Raw genomic sequence first — 25,736 nt, 5'->3', positions numbered from 1 at the left:
CACTGATGATAAGAGACATAAAGTACTTAACTTTAAAAAATCAAAACTATTAATTAAAATCTGGTAAATGTATTTAAAAACAATTGACAATGTTGATGATTAATTAGAAGCAGAAGTATGTTGAAATGAGGAAAAAAAATTAAACTTAGTTGCCAGAGAAGGGCAACATATGCATATTCATCTGACTTTCAGCATGGTTCTGATTTTGATAAGATATCTTTATTAGTCACATGTACATTGAAACACACAGTGAAATGCACCTTTGTGTAGAATGTTCTGGGGGAAGCCGGCAAGTGTCGCCACACTTCCGGCGCCAACATAACATGCCCACAACTTCCTAACCCGTACGTCTTTGGAATGTGGGAGGAAACCGGAGCACCTGGAGGAAACCCACGCAGTCACGGGGAGAACGTACAAACTCCTTACAGGCAGCGGCCGGAATTGAACCCGGGTCGCTGGCACTGTAATAGCGTTACGCTAACTGCTACACTACCACGCCTGCCCTATTTCCACCACAATACCTTTGGAAGTCCAGAACATATTGCATCACCCTCTGCTGCCAACAGGCTACTCTTCAAGGACATGCCAGCCAGCCGTCAATGTGTTCTGGCCTATACTTTGCAGTAATAATTTGTAACTCAATGAGTAACATCGGCAGCAAGTTCCTGTGGTACATTTCACCATATTGTCATTTACATTCAAGGTGCATCATTTCCTTCAGCTGCATTTTCACACTGTTGGTGATCAAACAATCACAGTGGTGGACTTGCTGCTTTCCAGCTTTAATGTAGAATTCAACAAGAATAATAATCTACAACATGTTTTTAAAAACTGCCTCAAAGGAGGAAAGAGAATTAGATGATGGAGTAGTTTCAAGAGGCATTCCTAGAGTGATTAAAGATGACCAAGATGCCAGAAGTGAGTGAACTTGGTAGGAAGGTGATAGAGTGGGAGTGGAGGCAGGGGTGGGCAGTGGAGATATCTTGGAGTTTAAGGCTGCACTGGATTACCACTACAGGAAAGGAAGAGATATGAAAAGATCTGAAAGCTACAGTGAGAGCTTCAAAATTAGGCATTACAGGACAAATAGTCATAGAGTGTGTGTTGGCATCTGTACACGTTTGCCCATGAGGTGCGTATATGTGTGTGCCGAGTCGGCACAGCTGAGCCAGATTTCCAAATGTCTTGGACCTCCTTGTTACAGGACCAAGATCTTACTCTGTCAGGATCGTCTGGTAGCTGGAATACAGCACCCACCCAAGTTTAAAAGAAACCATGCACAGGCATCTTCCCCTCCTAAGAACTGAAGTGGAAGCAAGTCATCATCAACCCCAGGGCATTGACTGATACAAGGATGGAAAAAAAAACTTTCAGCACAGTGGACGAGAGTAACAATTCCCTTCATTTGGAAGGTGGAAAGGGAAATGGGAAATAAAAATCTCGTTCATAAAAGAACTGCTTTGCACTGGCTTGCAATTTCAGTATTGCCATCTGATAAAAATGGAAGGAAAGTAACTGGAAAAATTCCACTTTAGGTTATGTGAGAGATATAGTTTGGCAATAGATAGAAGGAGGAACTGTTCAGCACTGATGTGAACTCAAAGCAAGAAGTTGCAGAAGGATGAAAAAGAAGGATGTACAATACATGTAACAACTTTGAAAAGAGGCATACCTTTCTTCAATTATTGATTATTACACTATTACAGCAGTCTCATAATTTCATGCTTACCATGTGTTCTTGTGCAAAAGTGCTACACTTAGATGTTTTTTTCTGGATCCAATTAACAGTTCAAAAGCAGAACATTTCGTCAATCTTTATCACACAGTAGCGGTTCATATTTGTATGGGCAGTCACCTTCCCTTTACCCTCTTCCCCAACTTCAGAGGAACATCCTCTACTGGGAGTAACATTGGCAAAGGACAACCAGCTCCAAGGAATTTCCTGACTTTCACGTCAAGTAGTGATCACTGATTGCAATTAGCTTTTTATTCCTGAATATGTTGATTTCATAAATAAAAGCTGAATAATTCATCCAGCAGACAACCTATTGCACCGATACAATACTCTAATCATGACAGCATGTTCACCATTCCATTGGATTTTAAAAGAAAAGGCTCAACAGTCAGGTCTATTTACACAAATTGAAACCTTCACTGAGCAAGTTTGCTTTACAATATATTTATTACTTTACTACGGTTTCTGTAAAGAAATGCTTGTCATAAAGATAAAAATGCAGAAAATAACAACATTGCAGCAAACATAAAAGCTCTATAAAGACTCACAATCCTCAAAGAATCAAGCAGCATAAATCAACTCCACTTAATTTACATATCAGATATGTCATAGTTATGGTCCCTTAGTTATTTCCTATGGTGTTATCCATTGCTATGCATTTCAGAGTTACTGCTAAAACTAAGGTGCAAGGAATAAATGTGCAACAGTTTAAGCACTGTTTTCCTAATGATGAAAGCAGATCGGTCACAAGACATATTCTCTAAAGGATCACCATTACAGACAAGCCAGTTCTGTCAGGTACTTAAATTTAAACTTCATTTATACAGCACGGTAACGGGCCCTTCTGGCCCAACGAGCCCACGCCGTCCAATTACACCCTTGTTAACCTACTAACCTGTACGTCTTTGGAATGTGAGAGGAAGCTGGAGCACCCGAGGAAACCCACGCAGTCACAGGGAGAACGTACAAACTCCTTACAGACAGCGGCGGAAATTGAACCCCAATCGCTGGCCCTGTAATAGCATTGTGCTAACTGCTACACTACCGTGCCATCCCGGTGATATTAAATAATTGCTAAGAAGGGTTATGGAGAAATGAGACAAGCCAAATTATTCTTCTGAGGTTAACTATTTTTCTTTTTTTTAAAATGAGGATAAACTAACTGAGCAAATTTGCTAAAATATATTATTTAAGTGAAATTTGTATGATTGGATTTTGTTTATAACAATCATTACATTAGCTTATTTTGTTCTAAGTTTTTCATCTTAATTCACTCCATTTCCAGTGTATGGCCATTTTTCCCTTCAAATATAATATCCTACTGGAATTGCAAGAACATACTAATAACTGAACCAGCATTTTTTAACCTGTAATTTGTAACATATATTCTAAAGTTTATTCCCACTTTCAGCAATAAAGTTAATTCAGTAATTCTCATGTTTTTTCAATTGTGTTTACAAAAGCTAGGTGTTATGGCAAGGACAGCACTTGTTGTTCATCTCCAGTTCCCCTTAAACTGTGTGACTTCTGAACCATTTTAAGCTGCAGTTTTGAGTCAACCGGATTGGCAGATCTGGAGTCCCATTCAAGACATGGGACATACAAGGATGGCTTGGGTTCCATCCCAAAAGGAACTGGATTTTTAAGCTCGTCCAAGAGTTCCATGGTCGCTATTACTGATACTAATCAGGTTTATTATCACTGACATACGTCATGAAATTTTATCATTTTGTAGCAGCAGTACTAGGTATCTACTCCAGATTTATTCAATCGATTCAATTGAAGTTCCCAAATTAATGTGGTGGTCTTCAATCTCACACCTCCAGATCAACAGTCATGGTCTCAAGATATGAATCCAGTGACCACTGGAACTCCATTTCCAGTGTATGACCATTCTTCCCTTCAAATATAATATCTTACTGGAAGTGCAAGATAATTTAATTTGTGCTTAAGATTCCAAAAATCTTAGTCATGGATGAGCAAAACTGTCTCCTTGTAATCTGTGTCACACTCGTCAATCCCCTTTTCATACTTGTAGCTATTCTACGTGCTTGCTTGGACATGAGATCCAATGTAGATGTTTTCTATGTCAAACAGTCAAAGTTATGGACCTATTGTTAACTCTCTTTAGTGTTATCCCATTGCCACGCACTTCACTTTATTTCAAGTAACTGTTAAAACCTAGGTGTAAGGAATAAATATGCATCTAGTGATTCAGTTGATCTAAAAGCTCTAACTTAATAACTCATTTGGAAGGCATTTGTCTCCTAGGTATAATCAGCATCCTGTATTTGTTCCAAGTCCAAATTTTACGACTACTTAGAGAATTCAATTCAATGCAAAGGGGAGATATTTTTACAGTTATTTCAAAGATTGCTCATATTCTGCTATTAATAGCAGTTCGCAGTATGAGAGTGAAATTAGGCAATGTTAATAGCACACTTTGGTTGGATAGCAAATTAGCAGTTTGTTTTACACCATATTTATCATTAGACATAAACATCTAGCCTGGTGTAAAGCAAGCTTTTCATTCATTATCAGACCAACTTGTGTTGCTTATATTGACAGCTGTCATCCTCTATGATACATGTCACTATTGTGATTGTGGAAATGATGGTACAAATCAAAAACCACTCAGAGCACCCCCTCCCCAAGCGATTGCTTAAAATCAGACTTAGAGAAACATACTTGTCTCCCAAAGACACATTTCCATTTTCCATACATCTAACATGTGAAAAATGTGAAAAACGATAACAAGTATGAACAAGGAATTAATGAAAGTAAGATTCAGGTTTGGATGCAGATTTCATGGAATTGCCAAGGTGCATGCCTTGAGTATATATTTTCACAAAGTTAGAATTAGAGATGATTGATGTCAATTTATCTGTCTTCACTCTCATCAGCAACAACTCTGCTATGACCAGTAAAATGCATGGTAAAAACTAACAAATCAAATACGCTATAGATATTTCTCATATTCTCTTTTGATGTAGAAGGCCATTTGGCCCAATGAGTCAGGGTCAGCTCTCAGAGCATTCCCATCATTCCCATTCCCCGATATATTCCCCTGTAATCTCTTCTCACTCACGTGCTCATCACCTCCACCCTGATTCTTCCATCATTCCTCTACACTAAGGTAACTTACAGTGGCTACTAAACCTTCCAACCTGTATGACTTTGGCACATGGGAGGAAACCAGATCATGTTGCCACAGCAAAAATGTGTAATCTCCATGTAGACAGCACTGGAGGTCAGGATTGAAGCTGGGCCATTTGAACTGTGAGGCAGCAACACTGTTTTGCCACTGTGCTGCACATATAGTACTGTCATATCTTAGGTAATAACTTTATTAACATATTAGCCAGCAGTTGCTTCATTCCAGTCATTAACACCTCTCCAAATATTCTGGTATGTTCCTCAGAGATAATAAGCAAACACTATACATAGAAAACATAGCTTTATCCTTATCAAATTACTCCATATGGTAGAAACATAAAATAGCTTCATCAGATTAACAATAATTTGAAGTTTCAAATGTTGGTTTGCATAATATATTAGGTACCAGTATGCCTTTGTGGACCACATGCCGTAACTCCTGATATATGGTTGCATCAGCCACTGCAGTTAGTTGAGCTGGTTGATGCAACAATATTACCTCAGCATAGGATTGCTTTCCTATGCTGAGGTAATTTAAAATTTCTTCTTCCCCATAGCCATCAGCTTCTTGAACCGGCCTGAAAAAACGTAATTCTACCTTGGACTCTATTTCCCTCAGCTTGCACTAATGTTGTTATGTTTAATTTTGTTTATTCTGTCATGTAAATTATGTATAATTTATGTTGTCATGTTTGCAATGTACTGTGCTGTTGCTATAAAAAGCTAATTTTCATGGCATTTATACTCTGGGTATGTATGCCGATGACAATAAACTTGAAACTTGGATCTGAAATCTGACTATGAAGACCCCTTGCAAGAAGAAACTTGCACGTAGCAAGAGAAAGCAATGTAATACATGCGTCCATTCCTTTCAGCACTCTGTCTATCATGTGGTATGACTTCTGATGCACTACTTTATCGGACACTGTATGTGGTTGATTGTTGTTTGTCTTCAATCAATTATTTTGGTTACATGTTCTGTGCTTGCTATGTGCATTATTATACAGAACCATAGAAGAAACTAGAAATGCCACTGTTCTGAGGTCATTACTGCACAATTTTCATCCCAAATACAATCCCAAATATGAGAAAGGTTGGACTCCATGGAACCTACTGTTAATGAAAACTGTTGCTGTAGCTAGCCTGACTTGGCTGAATAAAGTTAGTTTATACACACAACATCTGCCACACGACACAATCGCTCTCTACCAGCTACAAGGCACAAGTCAGGAGTGTGCTGGCAGACTCTCCGCTTGCCTGGGTGAAGTTAGCCTATGCACATCACACCTTCCACACTACCACATTGCATTCTACTGTCTACAAGGTGCAAGTCAGAAGTGTAATGGAGTTACACTTATCAGGGTGGAGTTAGTCCATGCACGCGACATCTGCCATATTACCCTCCGAAGTGTAGGAGACTGAGGGGTGATCTTATAGAGGTTGGAGAGGGCTGATATTGTAGATGTGTCCCTCTCCACCATTGGTAGTACCTACAGGAGGCGCTGCCTTAAGAAGGCAACAGCGATCATTAAAGATCCACACCATCCGGGCCATGCCATCTTTTCACAACTACGATTGGGCAGGAGGTACAGAAGCCTGAAGTCCCACACCACCAGGTTCATGGACAGCTACTTCCCTTCAATCATTCGGTCTTGAACTAACTGGCAAAATCCTAAACACCACTACAGTTTAGCGACACTATGACCACTCTGATCACTTTGCACTAAAATGGACTTTTTTTGTTCTAATTGTGTTCTTTCTTGTAAAAATTGTGTATAATTTACATTTAATTTATGTTTTTCTTGTGAATGCTGCTTATATGATGCTCTGTGCCTGTGATGTAAGTAAGTTTTTCATTGCACCTGTGTGTACATGTACTTGTGCATATGACAATAAACTCGACTTTGATAGGATGAATGCACTCAGTCTTTTTCCCAGGATTAGGGAATTGAGAACTAGAGGGTATAGATTTTAATGTGAGAGGGGAGAGTTTTAATAGGAACTTGAGGGGCAACTTTTATTTTTTTTTACACACAGTGGGTGGTGGGGACATGGAATGAGCCACAGGAAATAGTTCAGGCAGGTACAATAACAACTTTTGAAAGACACTTGGACAGGTACATGGATAGGAAAGGTTGAGAGGGATAAGGGCCAAATGTGGGCAAGTGGGACGAGCTTGGATGGGCATTTTGGTCGGTATAGGCCAGTTGGGCCATGGACCTATTTCTGTGCTATATGACTGTATGAGTTACAAGCCCAAGAATATATATGGCTGCTGTGGAGAATACCCACAATAGTTTTCATTGTGGATCCTGTTCAGCAAATGTCAGTAGTGCCTAAGGTCTCAAGAGCTACTGAATCACTGTTACACAAAAGGACAGAGGCCAAGGCTGGGGGTGGAGTTCTGCACTTAGAAACCTTCTTGTGGCCTGAGGCAAGGTGGGTAGGGGGAGGATAATGTTTGGACTTTGAATGCCTGACCGGGATCTGGCAAGTAGGTCGGGTGGTTGGTGGGGGAAGTGAGGGGCGGGGGGAGCAGTAGAATTTAGACATTAAGGGTCTGATCAGAACATACAGGGGCTTTATCTGGCAGGAGACAGAACCCTTCACTTGGAAATTACAGTCTCTGACCAGAGATTTGGGAGGCTGTGAAGTCAGTTAGTCAGGACTCAAGAGAAGGTCAGGAAATTAGGGAGTTTGAGGAAACAGTAAATTGGTAAATTTGCTGGTCAGGGGATGGGAGCAGGGTTGATTTAGAAGGCTGAGGCTTGGAGCAATTGGAAAACTGGGGTGAGTAGTGGGCGGGAGGTTAGCATGTAGGGAATCTGGAGTAAAGGAAATAAGCATTAGGACATGGTTTACTTGGGTCTCGGGTGTGAATGAAACCTAATTGTTCCAGGTATACTCAGTGATGGACACTCCTGACATAGATCACTGAAGGTATTAGCTTCAGCTCTTGAGTTTCTTGATCTCAACCACAGCACAACAATAGGGCTCCCATCACAAGATTATGAGAGGAAAATTGATCCCTCAGCAATGATTTTCAAGTTGGCATGAGGCAAGGAAAAGCCAACTGTCCACTGGGCAAAGGGTCAGATTTAGTCTGGGATTTGTGGAAGAATGCGGCTAGAAAGCTGTTAGCTCTTGTAGGTTGTTGGAGTAAGTAATCTCTCTTACCTGATACTTAGGTAAATGTAAACTGTATTGTTTAGCTTAAGGAAGCATTTGAACTTCAATTTCTGCAAAGCTATTAGGCATAGTTAATTATAGCAATAGACTGAGAAGATACAAGATATAACTTTAATTTGGATGAAGAAAACTGGCTTGAAGATGAATAAAAGGTATCCATGGCAAAGTTCAGAACACTTGGTCATCCTAGTTTAATCAATATGGAGGGCTTCTAATGGGTATGCATTTCACACTTGATGTAAACCTATTTTTCCTATTGCATTCAATTTGAGTTAAATGTTCCCACTGTTGCTCAAATACTGCACTGACAGGGTTATTGTCATTTGACATTGCATTGGCTGGATTAAAATAACAGAGAGAAATGTCACAGTACCTTTGTAGAACTAAAGAAGAGCCACATCTTTGTGGTATATAGTTGAAAACTAATGCGATTTCTGAAAATAAAACAACATAGCAAAATTAATTCTTGTCATCCTTCACTCTGACATTTAAATATTATGAAAACACTGAGTAATTGAAAATGTTGGGAATAATGACATTAAAAATCTGGCAATAGTTGCTCAACTCTCTTTACAGCAAAATTGAAATTCAAGTTCAGGTAAAAAGCATCCATTAATAATTATCCCTCAAGAGACTTTCAATATTCTTATTTTTGAATCATAAATTGTTCTACCATTTTTCACGGTTTTTGTTTTACAATTTTGTAAATATTTGAGCTTTGGAAGTATTGGAGCCAAACACTGACTTTGGCTGTGCTGCTTGTCAGTACTATTACTTTGGAATTGAGTATTTGCAACTAGATACACAGGACATGATTAACTTGCCATACATGGAAGTGTTCATATCATTGCTAGATTAAATATGTAGCCTCAAAGTATGTCTTGGCTTATCACTTAACTCCTGTCTCATTCTTTCTTATTCGTTGCAAAACATAGGTTAATTATTCCAAGCTTCATACAGTGAAGACTGAAGACATTTTCAGGTCAGCAGCAGGCCTGGATGGATCTTACTCAAAACATCAATCACAGTAAATTCTCTCAGTGAATTGAAACATACTGTCAGATCAGGTGACTATTTACAGTTTCCATCTGATGCATTCTCAATCCTCAAGGGAATTCAAGAGTCGCAACTGTCAGAAAACACACATCTACCAGGTTCTTCCTTTCACCGTGCCATCTGCTCTGCCTACTGGATTTAGGACTAATAATAGCATATTTCACCACTAGACTATCTTCTAAGCAGGTATCTGCAAACTAAAATTCAATTGCTCATGGCAGCAACTTAAGTCATAACCAATCCTGGCAAATTCCATCTGGAGGATGTATGTGATCCTTTACAACTTACCTCTGTGAACATTATGGCCAAAACTCATTTAGACGAGTCAGTAGTATCCAATAAACCACAAAAGTGATTTATTAAGTACTGTGTCATTTTGTCTGTTTATAAATATTTAAGGACATCAGTAAGAAAGAAATCAGCTCACTCTAATCATCTACAAACAGTGCAAAGACACATATTACAAATGTTTTTTCTGATCACTAATTTTCTCTTAATAAGTGTTGTTAACAATGGCAAAAATGAAATAATATGTTGCATCAGAATATAAAGTAAGAAAAGTTCAACAATAAGCAGTAAAAAAAAAGTCAGAACCTAGAGAACATCCAACATTAAACTGGTAATAGTGGCAGTGGAGTGAAGGGGTTAAAGTGGATAAGCCAGAAATAGGTGCAAGTTTGCAAATGAGACCACTGTTGCAGGCCGTGTCTCAAACAGTGATGAGTCGGAGTACAGGAAGGAGATAGAGAACTTAGTGGAAAGGTGTCATGACAACAACCTTTCCTTCAATGTCAACAAAACAAAAGAGCTGGTCATTGACTTCAGGTAAGGGGGTGGTGTACATGCACCTGTCTACATCAATGGTGCTGAAGTTGAAGGGTTGAGAGCTTCAAGTTCCTGGGAGTGAACATCACCAACAGCCTGTCCTGGTCAAATCACATAGATGCCACGGCCAAGAAAGCTCACCAGCGGCTCTACTTCCTCAGGAGGCTAAAGAAATTCGGTTTGTCCCCTTTGACACTCACCAACTTTTATCAATGCACATTAGAAAGTATCCTATCTGGATGCATCATGGTTTGGTACGGCAACTGCTCTGCCCAGGACCGCAAGAAACTGCAGAGAGTTGTGGACACAGCCCCGCGCATCACGGACACCAGCCTCCCCTCTTTACCTCTCATTGTCTTGGTGTAGCAGCCAGCATAATCAAAGACCCCACCCACCCAGGTCATTCACTCTCCTCTCCTCTTCCATCAGGTAGAAGATACAAGAGCCTGAGGGCACGTACCCCCAGACTTAAGGACAGCTTCTACCCCACTGTGATAAGACTATTGAACAGTTCCCTTATACGATGGACTATGACCTCACGATCTACCTTGTTGTGATCTTGCACCTTATTGCACTGCACTTTCTCTGTAGCTGTGACACTTTACTCTGTACTTTTTTTTACCTGTACTACATCAATGCACTCTGTACTAACTCAATGTAACTGCACTGTGTAATGAATTGATCTGTATGATCGGTATGCAAGACAAGTTTTTCACTGTACCTCGGTACAAGTGACAATAATAAACCAATACCAATAAATGTGGTCCTCCAAAAGCATGATTAGCACACACCCATTCTCTCCTACTCATTTGACACATTCAGTTATATTAATAGTCAATGGTGAGATTCGAGACATTGATAGTGAGGGACTCATTGATGTTGACTTGCGGGACACGATCAGTATCTGGCTGACTGAGGGGAAGTTGATAGGGGAGTTGTTACTCCACAAAAGTTGTCAATTTTTGTGATCAAGTCATACCTAAAATATTTGACATATTATCAAATAAATGCCAGACCCATAGTTTTACTGGAATACCTTGGTTAGAAGGATAATATGCAGCAGAAAGGCTAGAATATTGTCAGGACCATAGACTTCACTGCATTAAGTGCACTCAGTCAGTTCTTAATGTCACATGGAGTGTGCTCAGTGATTGGTATTTTCGCCAGTGAGTAAAAATGGGGATTTAGAGTTCAGCATCGGCATCAGCTGAAATTTTAATGATCCAAAGTCCTTGTCAAATTCAATCTTCAGGGCTTTTGAAGTTCAGCCTTTTAAAAGCAAAACAAATGTCATCCGTAATGCAGAATATTAGCAGTGAATATTCCAAACTGAACCTAGTCATGAAAGTTCAGTAGCAATTATTTAGATTCATAGAATTATACAGCAATGGAAACAGATCCTTTGGCCCAACTCGCCCATGCTGACCAAAATGCTTATTTCTGCTAATCCAATTTGTTTATATTTGACCCATATCCCTCTAAACCTTCTCTATCCATGTACCTGTCCAAATGTCTTTTAAATGTTATAACTGTACCTGCCTCTACCACTTCTTCTGGTAGCTTGTTCCATATACCCACCACCCTCTGTATGAAAAACCTGCCCCTCAGATCCCCATTAAATCTTTCCCATTTCACCTAAAACCTATGCCCTCTGGTTTTAGACTCCCCTATCCATTTGTTAGATAACACGCAGATCTACTTTTGGAAAAATGTTGAAAATTTTAAGTTTGTGGCAAGTAGGACAACAATATTGGTTCTGAAAAATGGAAGAATTCAGTCTCAGACTCTTGCTGTCTTGACTTGTTCACTTCAAAAATCTGAACTGCATTTGCTTCCCCCTACCAACGCCCCCAATTCCCTATCTTGCCCCTACCATCCCCTCTGCCCCCTACAGGAATACTATGCAACAAAGTAACACTAATGATCTCACTGAATCAATCCGTGTAAGATTCAAATCATGAATGCTGAAATATCTGGCAAGAGTCAATCACAACATGTACAATGTGATACCATTGAGTTTTGCCTTTTATAGCCAACTGCCGAGAGCAGCTGACCATTTTGTTTTTGGGAAAGAATGAAAGTCAAGAGAACCAAGATAAGTCAAGAAAGACTGGTCACATTTATGCAAACAAATGATGCTGTATAAGAAATATTGTGGAGGAATCTGAGCAAGATGGAAACAAAGAAAAAAAATACTGCGAAAAGAAAAGGGCCAGATCTGAACTGGGAGCAGTGGTACCAATCTTTATTGTTCTGTTTCATAAGTTGCTTGCACTACTTGGTTCTACATACATTTCAGATTCCACCAGTTTACTGTGGTGAAATATATTTACTGTGCTATGGAATGAATTTAGAATGGAATGATACAGATGAGGAATTCTATCGAAAGCAATAAAGGTTATTAAGCAAATATAGAAGGTCAGATTTTGGAGCATTTGCCCACAGGCCTTACATCTTGGATTCTCTCAGAAGTGTGTACAGAAGCCCTGAACCTCCTGGCAAATGCTTGCTTGTGTTTTCACGACTATGCTTCTACACTGAAATACTGTTGCTGAATGGCAAGTTTTAGCAATTTTTCATTGAATTTTTAGCAATTAGCAAAGTGGACAATTTGCTCACCTGTTATGGCACTTTTGTTCCCACCTTCTTTTATTTAAAGGCAATAGAATCTGCTCAAAAATTGAAGGATGATTCTGAATTGTCCCCATGGAGAGGGAAGCTCACGTTCAAGCAATACATTTATTTCCTTCAGACCTTTATAAAGCAGAGAAGTGATCTTTGGCTGATTCAGCATATGTACAATGCCCATTTCACCCTCAAGCTAAACCAATAACATTTCTGAGAGACTGTCCTGAAAAGTTTCACTCTGAATGTGAGAAGTCTAATTTTGCAAGCATTCAAAATAATTTTGGTAGTTTTCGACAATTTGTATGAAAGAGTACTTTCAAATTTAGCAACTTGGCAAAGGTAGGAATATACCAACACCCAGTGCATTTGGTTGGGAAATGATGTATTTACAAAACTTAAACTATAGTTTTCAAGGCATTTATCTGTCTCAAAGAATTAGATTGCTGTGCAATGTATTAAATGGATGAAAAAAGTGTTCGGTGAAGTTCCAAACTGGTTACCAAGGGATCCACTAATTGACTATTACCTATTGACGAAGTAAAATGCAAATGCTTTGCCATGCCAGACATGTACATGTTGGCATCATGGAGATTGAGTATTGGATGTGGTTCCAATCACCAAGAGCGCCTGAGTCATGAGAAAGTATTAGAGAAACTTCCATTTTTCATCCAGCACTGATAACAATCTTCGAGATATATGTAAGATTGAAAAGGGTATATAAAAACTGACATCAAATACAATTTTTTTTCAAATATAAGAGCTTCTCGTGAAATGTTAGGAATAATTTTCTGCTGCATAAGATATTGCATGCTTAAAATTGTACTTTAAATTAAAATGTAAGCAGTCTTTTCTAGCTGGGAATGTAACTGTCAGCATTTGCCCACCGTAAGTGCCAAAGGATTGAGACCCCTGCGTGAATGCAGAAGGTTTGATCATGCAGGTACAGCAGCTCTGACAGCTTCCCAGCTGTGCTTCAGTGTGGGACTCCTTGTGGAATCCAGCGGAGCTGCACGAGATTCTTATAATTCTCCATGAGGCAGAAGGCTAAATATAAGGTTATTTACATTTCTTGAAGTATCTTTCATTGTTCAAGAAGTTTTAAGTTCTTTATGTGATTTTATTTTTTATTTTCTTACATTTTTAATCACTTTTCTCATACAGTTTAATTGATTTTTCATTGATTTTGATGGAATATCAGAACTGTTCAGCATCATTTAAAGTCCCTGACAATCTTGCAGCCTACAATGACTCTGCTTTTAGCTGCAAACCCCACACTCAGCTGCAGGTCTGACACCAGGAGTGGAGTACAACAGTTTCAGGTAAAATTTGCCTCTGAATAGCCACTATTCCATTACAAGTCATTGTACCTGACAAAAATTAATATACCATCCCACAGCTGAAAACATAACTACTGAGCTGGATGCAGTCGAAGTGAATATCCTATTGACAGTCTCCAAAGTTGCTATTTCTGTGGTATCAGTTTCTCACTCAATAGTTAAAGAAGGTAGTTCAGATGAAATTCAATGCAGCGGCAGAGCAGTTTTGCCACATCCTCTGTTCCTTAAAATGTCGAGAATGAAAAGGAGCAGAGTAGGCTGCTGGCTATAACTTCAGTCAGTAGCACCTGCTGGATGACCCTGTACTTACAAGTTGCTGAGTTGTTTGTGATTTTAATTCTCCATCCCACTTCCTTTGTGACAGGAAGGGGTTAGACAGTCTTAGGTGAGGCTTAAATGTCGGCACAACATTGTGGGCTGAAGGGTCTGTATTGTGCTGTACTGTTCTATGTTCTGTGTTCTATTTCCTCACCACCATTGATCTCTTACTCTGTTCCAATGAAGCCCAACATAAACTTGGGGAACAACATCTCATCTACCAACCTGGCACAATTCAAGTCTCAGAATTTAACAAAGAATTCAACTATTTCAGAAAATTAGCCTTTCCAGTTTGCATCTGTACTGTCTAATTCCAATGAAAGATTATGAAAATCAAAAAAAAACTGCAGATGCTGGAAATTTGAAACATTACAGAAAATGTTGAAAAACTCAGCAAGTCAGGCAGCATCTCTGAAAAGAGAAAAAGTCAACATTTCAGGTCTGATGAAAATGCAAAATCTGGTCTGACAAAAGGCCACAGACCCAAAGCTTTGACTGTTTCTGTTTCCATAGATGCTGCCTGACTTTCCAAGTTCTTCCAGCATTTTCTAGTTTTGTTTCCAATGAAAGCTTATCAACTCAGTTTCTCCCTCCACAGATGCAGCTGGACCACTTGAGAATTTTCAGCATTCTCTGTTTTATTTCAGATTTGTAGTACCTGCAGTGTTTTGCTTCTGTAGCATATACTACTGTCTCAGTATTGCTATTTTTCTTCTTATTTTCCTTCCTCTCCGTCTCAAGCCCACCCCCTTTTCTGCAATGTAAAACTTGTTTTACGCTCAAGTTTCCTCAGCTTTGGTGCAAGATCATTGACTTGAAAATGTTGAGTTTGTATCCCATCTGCTCTGCTGCTGCTGGACTTGCTCAGGACTTCCAGTATTTCCTTTTTTTTATTGTAAATGTGGCTGTCTTGTATTCAGCAAGAGTCTCCCAGCAGTGTAGTTTAAGCTTGGAAACAGTAATTAAACAACAACACAACAAAACTTTATAGCTTTCCCAATTTGACAGGATTGATGCCAGCTTTAATGTTGCAAAATTAGGAATGCCACTTATGTTTGGAGTTAACAGGCTAATAATTAAAAGGAATTAGTTCAATTAGCTTCACACCTTTTAAAGCATAAATACTAACAATGAGGCAATGGCTTAAATGTTCAGCAGCTCTGTTCATGATATTCTGTCCATCATAAGAGCAGAAATGTTCACTGACCTAGCGAACGTGCAACTTCATTTGCAGTCCCTCAGATAATAAAGTAGCACATGCACTATTTCAGCTCCTGAGTGGCAAATAACATTCGCACCACACAAGTACCAAACACCGACCACCTCCAACAAGTGACAGAACCAAACACTGACCACCTCCAACAAGTGAGACTCTAATCACCTCCTCTTTACCTTCAATAGCATTACTTGTATTGTCAAATAGCCCAGGATCAGCACATTGGAGGAAAAGGTGCGGGTCACCATCAGCCAGAAAATGAACTCGACCAATCACATAAAAGCTATAAACACAGGTCTGCATCAAAATATTTTATGATGGATGACTCACCTTTGAACTCCTCAGAACCTTGGAAATATTGTCCCTTCAGAGTACATCATGGTTGCACTATGTGCCAGCCACAAGGTATCTTTCCATACTTCAACTAAACCAGTCCCACATTAAACTAGTGGCCCCTGCCACCAAGAAGAATGAGGACACCAGGAACAGAGGAACACCACCAGCCTCAAATTCCCCTCCAAGCCATTCACCACCTTGATTGGAAATATGTCAGTATTCTTTCAGCATCACGGGGGCAGAACCTTGGAATATCCTGCCTCATATATAATGGGAGTATCAACACCACTGGTTTAAGAGGGTGACTTACCATGATTAGGGAAGAAGGTAGGGTACAGATCAAGCAGCCTGTTTTTTCCTGGATAACTTCTGTGATGTTTTGGAGCTGGACTCATGCAGACAATTTGAGAGCATTCTCTCACATGTCTGAGGTGCTCATAGATGGTGGAAAAGATTTGGGAGTCAGGAGGTGGCTCACCCAATGACAAAAATCCAACATCTGACCTATTCTTATGGCCACAATATTGACCCAGAAATTCCTGGTAGAATGCCTGCTCAATAAACCTGCTCTTAACTTTAGCATATCCCTGACAGAAACTTATTCAACAAAGTCTGCTTTGACTTAATTCAAGAAATCCATGCAGCACAAGGCCTTCTGATCAAAAACCTGACAGAAATGCTTTGACAGCCATTTAACCCCTGCCCCGAGCCTGAAGCAGCTGTCCCAGTCCCTGACAACTTGAATGTTTTTGATCATCTCTGAGGATAGTCAGAATGACAGTGGTGAGGACATTTCAGGAGATTCGGGACTTCTTCCACTTTCACGTTTGCTTAAATGGAGGTCCTGAATTTCCCTTCCATCACGTGGGGAAATGCTGGCAGGCACATGCAGAATTGTTGGAATTTCTCAGGAAAATCCAGGCCATTTATGTGAATGGTCCAATTATCCTTTAGATCAATGCTGATTCTCAGGGCATTGATGGCAGGCAATTTAGTATGACAATGACTATCCCTGACTCTGTCTTGGGGGAGATGGTCATTGTCTGGCAGTTTGGCATAAATGTTACTTGGCTCTGGACGGCGCAGGCATGAATTAGTTCATTTGCAGAGAAGTCGCGAATTGAATCGAACACTATGCACCGTCAAGAAACATCCCCACTTCATTATGGAAGAAAAGTCATTGATGAAGCCATTGCCTATGACATTATCCTGAGGAACTTTGTAGCAACATCCTGGGACTGTGTTAATTGGCCTCTAACAACTGCAAACATCTTCATTTATGCTGGGCATAACTCTAACTAATGGAGGATTCTCCCCCATATGTCCACTGACTTTTGACTTCTGTTTCATATTCAGATCACACAGAGCTAAATAGAGTTATTTTGTCCACATCAACGTGCCTTGTAAAACAGGTAACAAGGGACATGTGGATTTTTCAAGCTGCTTTGTTTTTCATCAAAATGAAATAACTGTGATTGTGAGGTTCTTATTATTTTTACCTACTGTCAGAGATAGCAAATATTTGGCCCATGTTAGTCGTCAGATTTACGTTCAGACTGATTCTGCATATAAATAAAATTACACCTTTTATTAACTTAGAACAACTTCGCAGCCAATGAATTAGATTTTGAAATGGAGCCACTAATGTAGGGAAACTAATTTCCACATCAAAGCAAAGAAATAAATGAATTAGTAAGCTATTTTGGTGATATTGGTAGCAGGAAATTAAAGTTGGCTGACAAACTCGTTTTGCATTAGGAACCAGTCTGAAGAAGGTGGCACATCTGAAAAATAGAACCCCCAGTTGGAGTTTGAGGCTCACTCCAAATTGGGCCTCATTTCCATAAAGTCTATTGAACATTCTGATATACCATGACTGCTGAGGCCATCACAAGATCACCCAGCTCTGATAACTCTGCCATTTGCAGATTGGTCATGGAAAGTGGGTGGTAAAGAGCAGAATGAGAAGACAACAGCAGGCTACCAGAATCTAGCAGGAAGCCAGCTCCTGATCCTTCTCATTCCAGACTCCATTAAGAAACAAAAAGTTAAGAGACCCGCTTTCTTCATTAACGTCCTACAGACACTCTGTGCCCAGGCACCTTTCAACATACATCTAAACATTCAGCTTCACCGACACCTTCAATTTAACATGATTATCCAATGATAGCATCACCACCAATACTGAATGTCACACTGGATTATGAGCTCACAGTATGATATGACACTTCTGACTAAAGGGGAAACCACTACCAGTTAATGCAGACTGACACTGATTATATGTTTATAAAAATATGGAAACTTTGACTCCTTTGAGGGTTTTGTGTAAATAATTTTCAGTTTTTTTTATTTATGAGCCAGCAGTGCAATGGCCAGCTTTTAATAAGGTCAGATGTAGAAGCCTTAGCTTAATATGTGGATAGCAAAGTTAATCATTACACCAGAGAGGTACCAACTACAAATTGTACAACAGCTTTATAAATATCCAAAATACTCTTGTAAATAAAGTGTCCGACCACAATGCATTAGAATGGAAGAATTTTTTCACCTAGAGGGTGGTTGCAATCTGGAACGCACTGCCTGAGAAGATGCTGGAGAGAGGCACTCTCATTACATTAAGGACATCTAGACAAGCACTGGAATTGGCAAGTAGGATACTGACTAAGTGATGGTAAACATGATTAGTAAAGCTATGAACTTTATGGTCAGCCGAGACATGGTGGGCCAAGTGGCCTCTTTATGTGCTGTATGTCTCTCTAACTCTGGATTGAGTAATGCTTCAGATACATAGTTTTTTAGCATGAGTGTAAATAAGATTACAACACAGGTTTTGATTCAGTGATGGTCTTCTGTTTCTATGGTACTTATATTTACTTCCATCCCTTCTTAAGGCAAACTAAGAGGACACTGCATATCAAAGCAGGTACAGTCACAAAGAAATTGTATTTGACTAGCAGCCAACATCCCTTCACTTGGAATTCCAACCCCCCTTGGGGAGATCCAAAAATGAGATGACTTTGCATTATGAGGCAATGTTGGTGCATTTAAACAGAAATGTTGCAAACACCTCAACAGCACTGGTATTTTCACATGTTTCTCTTAGTCAGCTACTATAATCAAACTTGCCAACACAAGGCTCATCAGCTGAAATATTCCTGTTGTGTCCTGCCCAACATTACTGTTCACTGACTTCAATGGATTGCAATAGTGGATGAGTGGATATAAAACTGGCAAGGGAACCACTCCAATCAGTTTCTTGAGGTGGGAAAAGTTGTAATTGCCACCAAAGTATCTTCTTCAGCCAAGAGTTACATTTATTTTCAAAAAAGCTGAAAACATAATCAAGTATAGATATAATTCAACATGGCAAATCTGATTGCTAAACATCTGATTAAACTTCAGTGAAAACAAATGTCATATCTTTGAGAAAAATTCCAAAGGAATAACTCCTATGTGAAGCTAATCATTAAATATTCCCAGGCAGTTTAAAGTGGAGATTGATTTAAACAAAGGGGCCACACTTGAATCCTCCGATTTCATCATCTGGTCTACCGTACTTTGAGTGCGCTGTTCTTTTTATTTGCTTACTGATGTTTCCTAAAAGTAGTTTTGGAGGCCTTATATGAAGTGTGAAGCAAATCAAAAAATGAACAGACATTCAGAGTACTAATGAGGTTAATTTTTTTTGCTGTTAATGCAGTTGTCTTGTTGTATAGTCAAAAACTGTCAAAGTTCTAGGTTTGTACAGCACAGAAATAGGTCATTTGGCCCAACTTGACTATGCCGACCGTGATACCTATCCACACTAATCCTATTGCCTGTATTAGGCCCACATCCCTCTACTCCCTTCCTATCCAAGTACATATTGAAACGCCAGAATTGTATCTGCCTCTACCACTCTCTCTGGCAGCTCAATCCATACAACCACTACTCTCTGTATGAAAAGCTTGCTCCTTGGATCCCCTCTCACCTTAAACCCATGCCTTCTCGTTTTAGACTCCCTACCTCAGGAAAAAAAGACTCTGACTACTGCCCTATCTATGCCTCTCATAATTTTATAAACCTCAATAAGATCACCCCTCAGCCTCCTACATTCCATTGAGGATAAATCTAGTCTATCTAATCTCTCCTGTAAGTAAAGCCCTCCATGTCTGGCGACATCCTGGTGAATCTCTTCTGCACTCTCTATTGCTACCACATTCTTCCCATCGTGTAGCAACCAGAATTGTACATAACACTCCAAGCGCAGCCTGAACAATGTTTTGTACAGCTGCAACATGATATCCCCACTCTTATACTCAATGCCAGGGCCTATGAAGGCAAGCCCGCTGAATGTCTTCTTCACTACCCTGTTCATTTGTGTTATCATTTTTAGGGAGCTATGAACTTGCACCTCAAGGTCTCTCAGTGCATTTCTTCACATTTTGTCTGGATTAAATTCCATCTGCCAATGCTCCAACCAACTTTCCAAATGACGTATGTCCCTCTGTATCTCTTTAAAACCTTCTTTGCTGTCTATGAGTCCACCAATTTTTGTGTCATCAGTAAACTTACTAATCAGTCCAACTGTGAAAATTAATTTCTTGCTACTATTTCAAGCATAATATCAAGAGATGAAAACTGTAACTGTAACGGGATCCTTGACTTTCTAACAAACAGACTGCAATCAGTGAGGATAGGCAGCAATACCTCCGGCACGATTATTCTCAACACTGGTGCCCCACAAGGCTGCGTCCTCAGCCCTCTACTCTGCTCCCTATACACTCATGACTGTGTGGCCAGATTCTGCTCTAACTCCATCTACAAGTTTGCAGATGATACCACCGTTGTAGGCCGTATCTCAAACAGCGATGAGTCGGAGCACAGGAAGGAGATAGAAAGCTTAGTGGAATGGTGTCATGACAACAACCTTTCCCTCAATGTCAACAAAACTAAAGAGCTGGTCATTGACTTCAGGAAAGGGGGCGGTGTACATGCACCTGTCTACATCAATGGTGCTGAGGTCAAGAAGGTTGACAGCTTCAAGTTCCTGGGATTGAATATCACCAACAACCTGTCCTGGTCAAATCACGTAGATGCCATGGCCAAGAAAGCTCACCAGCGCCTCTTCTTCCTCAGGAGGCTAAAGAAATTTGGTTTCTCCCCTTTGACTCTCACCAACTTTTACCGATGCACAATAGAAAGCATCCTATCTGGATGTATCACGGCTTGGTACGGCTACTGTTCTACCCAAGACCGCAAGAGGCTGCAGAGAGTTGTGGACACAGCCCAGTGCATCACGGACACCAGCCTCCCCTCCCTGGACTCTGTCTTTACCTCTCATTGTCTTGGTGTAGCAGCCAGCATAATCAAAGACCCTACCCACCCGGGACATTCTCTCTTCTCTCCTTTTCCATCGGGTAGAAGATACAGGAGCCTGAGGGCACGTACCACCAGACTTAAGGACAGCTTCTACCCCACTGTGATAAGACTATTGAACGGTTCCCTTATACAATGAGATGGACTATGACCTCACGATCTACTTTGTTGTGACCTTGCACCTTATTGCACTGCACTTTCTCTGTAGCTGTGACACTTTACTCTGTACTGTTATTGTTTTTTTACCTGTACTACATCAATGCACTCTGTACTAACTCAATTTAACTATACTGTGTAATGAATTGACCTGTACGATCAGTTCGTAAGACAAGCTTTTCACTGTACCTCGGTACAAGTGACAATAATAAACCAATATCAATACTAATATCATGCAACACAACATCGTGAGCTGAGTTGCAATGCATAATCATTCTCAATTAATAAAAAAAATCACAACATTCAGCACATTCTTCAGTAGAATTCAGTAGTATTAAGAGGAATAGATAGAGTGGACAGCCAGCACCTCTTTCCCGGGGTACCAATGCTCAATACAAGACGGCATGGCTTTAAAGTAATGGGTGGGAAATTCAAGGGAGATATCAGACGAAGGTTTTTTACCCAGAGAGTTGTTGGGGCATGGAATGCGCTGCCTGGGGTGGTGGTGGAGGCAGGTACATTGTTCAAATTCAAGAGGTTACTAGATAAGAATATGGAGGAATTTAAAATAGAGGGATATGTGGGAGGAAGGGGTTAGATAGTATTAGGCAAGGTTTAAAGGTCAGCACAACATTGTGGGCCGAAGGGCCTGTATTGTGCTGTACTGTTCTATGTAATTCTCTTTTAACAATAGCCACATTTAAAATATTTGCTCAATTCCCAGTGATCACAACCTTTATAAGCATTTTGACAGTCCCAAATAAGTATTGTAACATGAACATAAACTGAGGCTGATTTTAAGGCATTCCCCCCCATCCCCCCCCCGCCCTCAGTATTTTTATTTATTTGGTATCTTCTTTTCTCATGTCTATATTGTATTAAATGACTGCCAGTGCACTGAACTTACTTGTGGTGAAGGAAGATAAGCACAAAGTACAGATGAATCAATACACTGAGCCATTGGGTCAGCTTGACATGCCACAACAAACAATATGTGTCAAGGACAATGAGATTTTTGCATACACAACACCACAATATTATACAAGTTACATTTTATTTTCCGCAGTATTAATGTAAGTTCGAAACTGAAAAAGCTGATTAGCCACTTCTAATGAGCTTCAAGGGCTTTGGAAATGGATATCCCTCTGTTTAGCTTTGAATTTAGAATATGTTTTAAAACATATTGCCATTCTATCATCAGAGAAATCCAAAAAATATGCATCTATACACACGTCTAAAATGCCAAGAGACTGACATTTTTACATCTTGAACAATTAAATCTTCTTTGTCCAGATTTCTTTCATGACACCACCAGAAATGCACAATGCTTATATTGCTGGAAATTCAGTATGCTAAAGATAACACACAACTGTGTGGCCTGCTTAAACATTTCTGCAAGATTGATGCTTAACTTAAACATCTATTTAACCACTATAAATCAATTTCAAACCCTACTGCGTTGGAGGCTCTTGGTGAACCTTCAAACCTTCTAAACTATACAGTTAGCATCTCAGAGATAAGCAGTAACATCTTTGAACAAAATATGTGTATTTGTATTTGGAACACAATAAGCTTCCAGGTTAGAAGTGGTGAACAGAACATTTGCTTTCAGAAATGCAAGATAAGATACAATGATGCTCCTTTGGGTATTTGTTGCTGGAGATTATGAGTCTTGAGACTTCACCATTGTGAACTGAATGCTGCAAACGGTGCCAGAGAGAGTGCAGTATGCAGACCCAGAGTCACACTGATATGATGTACAAATTGAGAGCATCAGGACCCAGAGTAAAACGAGGATGAGAAAGACGACTGGGGGATATCCCAGTAGAATAGACACTTCATCTCTCAGCAGACCAGAGAGGGAACGCATTGACTGCACTGGCAATAAGGGACTCACTGATAGAGATAAACACTTTATAAATAATCTGCTGAATCATATACTCCAATATAGATGAAGTGATCCTCCCCACACTCCAGTCATTAACACCAACATAGTTTGCCAATAATCAACCGAGGGAGTCCAAATCACATATAATAATCTCTCACATCCTCCTTTACTGGACTGTATGTACTGATCATAAATAAATGGATGAATGAATCCATGAGCCAATTTCTGAAATGGCTTGCTGCAAGTCTATACAGTGGTCTGAAACTCACTGTATCCAATAGGGATATGAAACTTATTCCTGGATTGCTTGAATGAGTGGGTATTCTCACACCAGAGGAGATATCTGGAGGCACTTCCTACCAAAGTATTCCAGTTGTGGTCCTGACCAGTTCTGGGCCCTCTGGCACACAGGACCTCCCTCCTGGCACATACCACACTGATAAGAAAGCCATCTCTATCACTAAATCCAGGGACTTTCTTCCTCTTCCCTGTAACCTCTGTCTTCTCCATGGCAGTAAGTGAGTGTTGCTCGCTTCTGTTTGTCAGGGAGAATGTGCCTTTTAGAGTTTTTCCCACTTCTCAAATTGCAATGAAGCAAATTATTCGAAACTGCTCTCAGCCAAGCTTGGTTCTGACAGGAAGCCTTGCAAAGTCCTATTTTAGCACATTTCTGAGTGTAAACTCTCCTAAAACACTGTCGAATCCCTTTTTAGCCAACATCATGATCTTCCGAGGGGTAACCAAATGGCTGGTGCTGCTAAATGCAACGCTGGTTTAACACACAAAAACAGGGCGAAATCTAATTTCTAGGCACGTACTTGTAGAAAGAAGTGATGAACCTAATGAAGGTGCAGAACATTTTATTAAAATTATCCCAGAGATGATGGAATCAGTTACATGGATAGAAGAGAAAAGTCAAGGTTATTCTTTGAGTAGGTTGAGAGATGATATGTTAGAACTATTCAAAATTATGAAGTGTCTTGACAAACTGAATATTACTTTCATTGGCAAAAGGGATCAAACAAGAGAATTAAAAATGACATGAGGAAAAGTCAAAATTGAGTTTATTGTCATATGCACAAGTACATGTATGCACAGGTGCAATGAAAAACTTACTTACAGCAGCATCACAGGCACATAGCATCATATAAGCAACATTCACAAGAAAAGCATAAATTAAACATAAATTGTCCACAATTTTTACAAGAAAGAACAAAATTAGAACAAAAAAAAATTCCATTTTAGTGCAAAGTGATCAAAGTGGTCATAGTGTTGCTATACTGAGGTAGTGATTAGAGTTTTGCTGGTTCGTTCAAGGACCAAATGGTTGAAGGGAAGTAGCTGTTCTTGAACCTGATGGTGTGGGACTTCAGGCTTCTGTACCTCCTGCCGATGGTAGCTGTGAAAAGATAGAATGGTCCGGATGGTGGGGATCTTCAATGATGGCTGTTGCCTTCTTGAGGCAGCGCCTCCTCTAGATACTACCAATGGTGGGTAGGGATATGCCCATGATGTATTGGGCAGTGTCCACCATTCTCTGCAGCTTCTTATGTTTTTGTGCATTCGAATTGCTGTACCAGGCCATGGTGCAACCAGTCAGGATACATTCAACAATTCACCTGTAGAAGTTTGTCACAGTGTTCAGTGAGAAACCGAACCTCCTTGATCTCCTCAGAAAGTAAAGACACTGACATGCTTTCCTAATGATTGCATCTAGATTGCAGCCCAGTGCTGGGCCTAGGACAGGTCATCTGATATGTTAACATCCAGGAATTTAAAGCTACTCTCTACCGCCAACCCCACAATGTAGACTGGTGCATGTTCACCCGATCCCCTTCCTGAAGTCAACAATCAGCACTTTAGTTTTGCTGAAGAGCTTTCTTGAGCAGTGATTAGTTATGACTTGGAATGCACTGCCTGTAAGCAGACTCAATAATTGTTTCTGAAAAAGAATTAGATAAGAACTTGAAAGAAAAATAACTGTTGGGCTACAGAGAATTAGCAGAGTAATGAAACTAATTGTATTGCTATTACAAAAAGTCAGCAAAAGTATAGTGGGACAAGAGGTTTCCTTTTTTTTACTGCAAACATTCTACACTTCTAAGTTAACAAAAAAAAAGTTAGAAAAAAGACTGGCAGAAATGAGATGGTCTTTTAGATCCAATGGTTCCAAATTTTACACTATGGGGGGAGAAAGATCTACAAACTGAACAACAGGCCTTCCCAATGTACAGTTTCGGGGAGAACTGAAGGCATGGTATACCAATTAGAAACCACGTTTGCTGACAAATACTGACATGTCACAGTCCACAGTAGGAGGTGAAATGCCAGCCTGCTAATAATTATAACCTTTATGTCATGAGTCATCAGAACAGAAAATGGTATTCAAGAAACATGATATAATTGGAATAATTCACATTAGAAGAAAATACAGCCATATATGGAGGCTGGCATGAATGTGAATAGCTAATGCTGCTCTGAACACTGGACCTGAACAGAATTCAACACCTGTTGTAATGGTAACCAGAGGAAATTAAA

At 39.8% G+C, this 25,736-nt stretch overlaps 1 protein-coding gene across 3 annotated transcripts in view; it reads right to left on the bottom strand.

The window, feature by feature from the left end:
- lrrc4ca (leucine rich repeat containing 4C, genome duplicate a) overlaps positions 1–25,736 on the bottom strand; it is a 707,523-nt gene that overhangs the window by 318,589 nt on the left and 363,198 nt on the right. The window contains exon 4 of one of the 3 annotated variants that reach the window (XM_052029189.1): positions 8,454–8,514. The exons of the other annotated variants lie outside the window; for them this stretch is intronic. The gene's annotated coding sequence lies outside the window, so the exon portion shown is untranslated. The remainder of the gene's footprint in view (positions 1–8,453; positions 8,515–25,736) is intronic. 3 annotated transcript variants of the gene reach the window in all.

The sequence above is a fragment of the Pristis pectinata genome, chromosome 14, assembly GCF_009764475.1.
Source record: "Pristis pectinata isolate sPriPec2 chromosome 14, sPriPec2.1.pri, whole genome shotgun sequence".
Taxonomy (NCBI): Eukaryota; Metazoa; Chordata; class Chondrichthyes; order Rhinopristiformes; family Pristidae; genus Pristis; species Pristis pectinata.
This window is presented reverse-complemented; position numbering and strand designations above follow the sequence as displayed.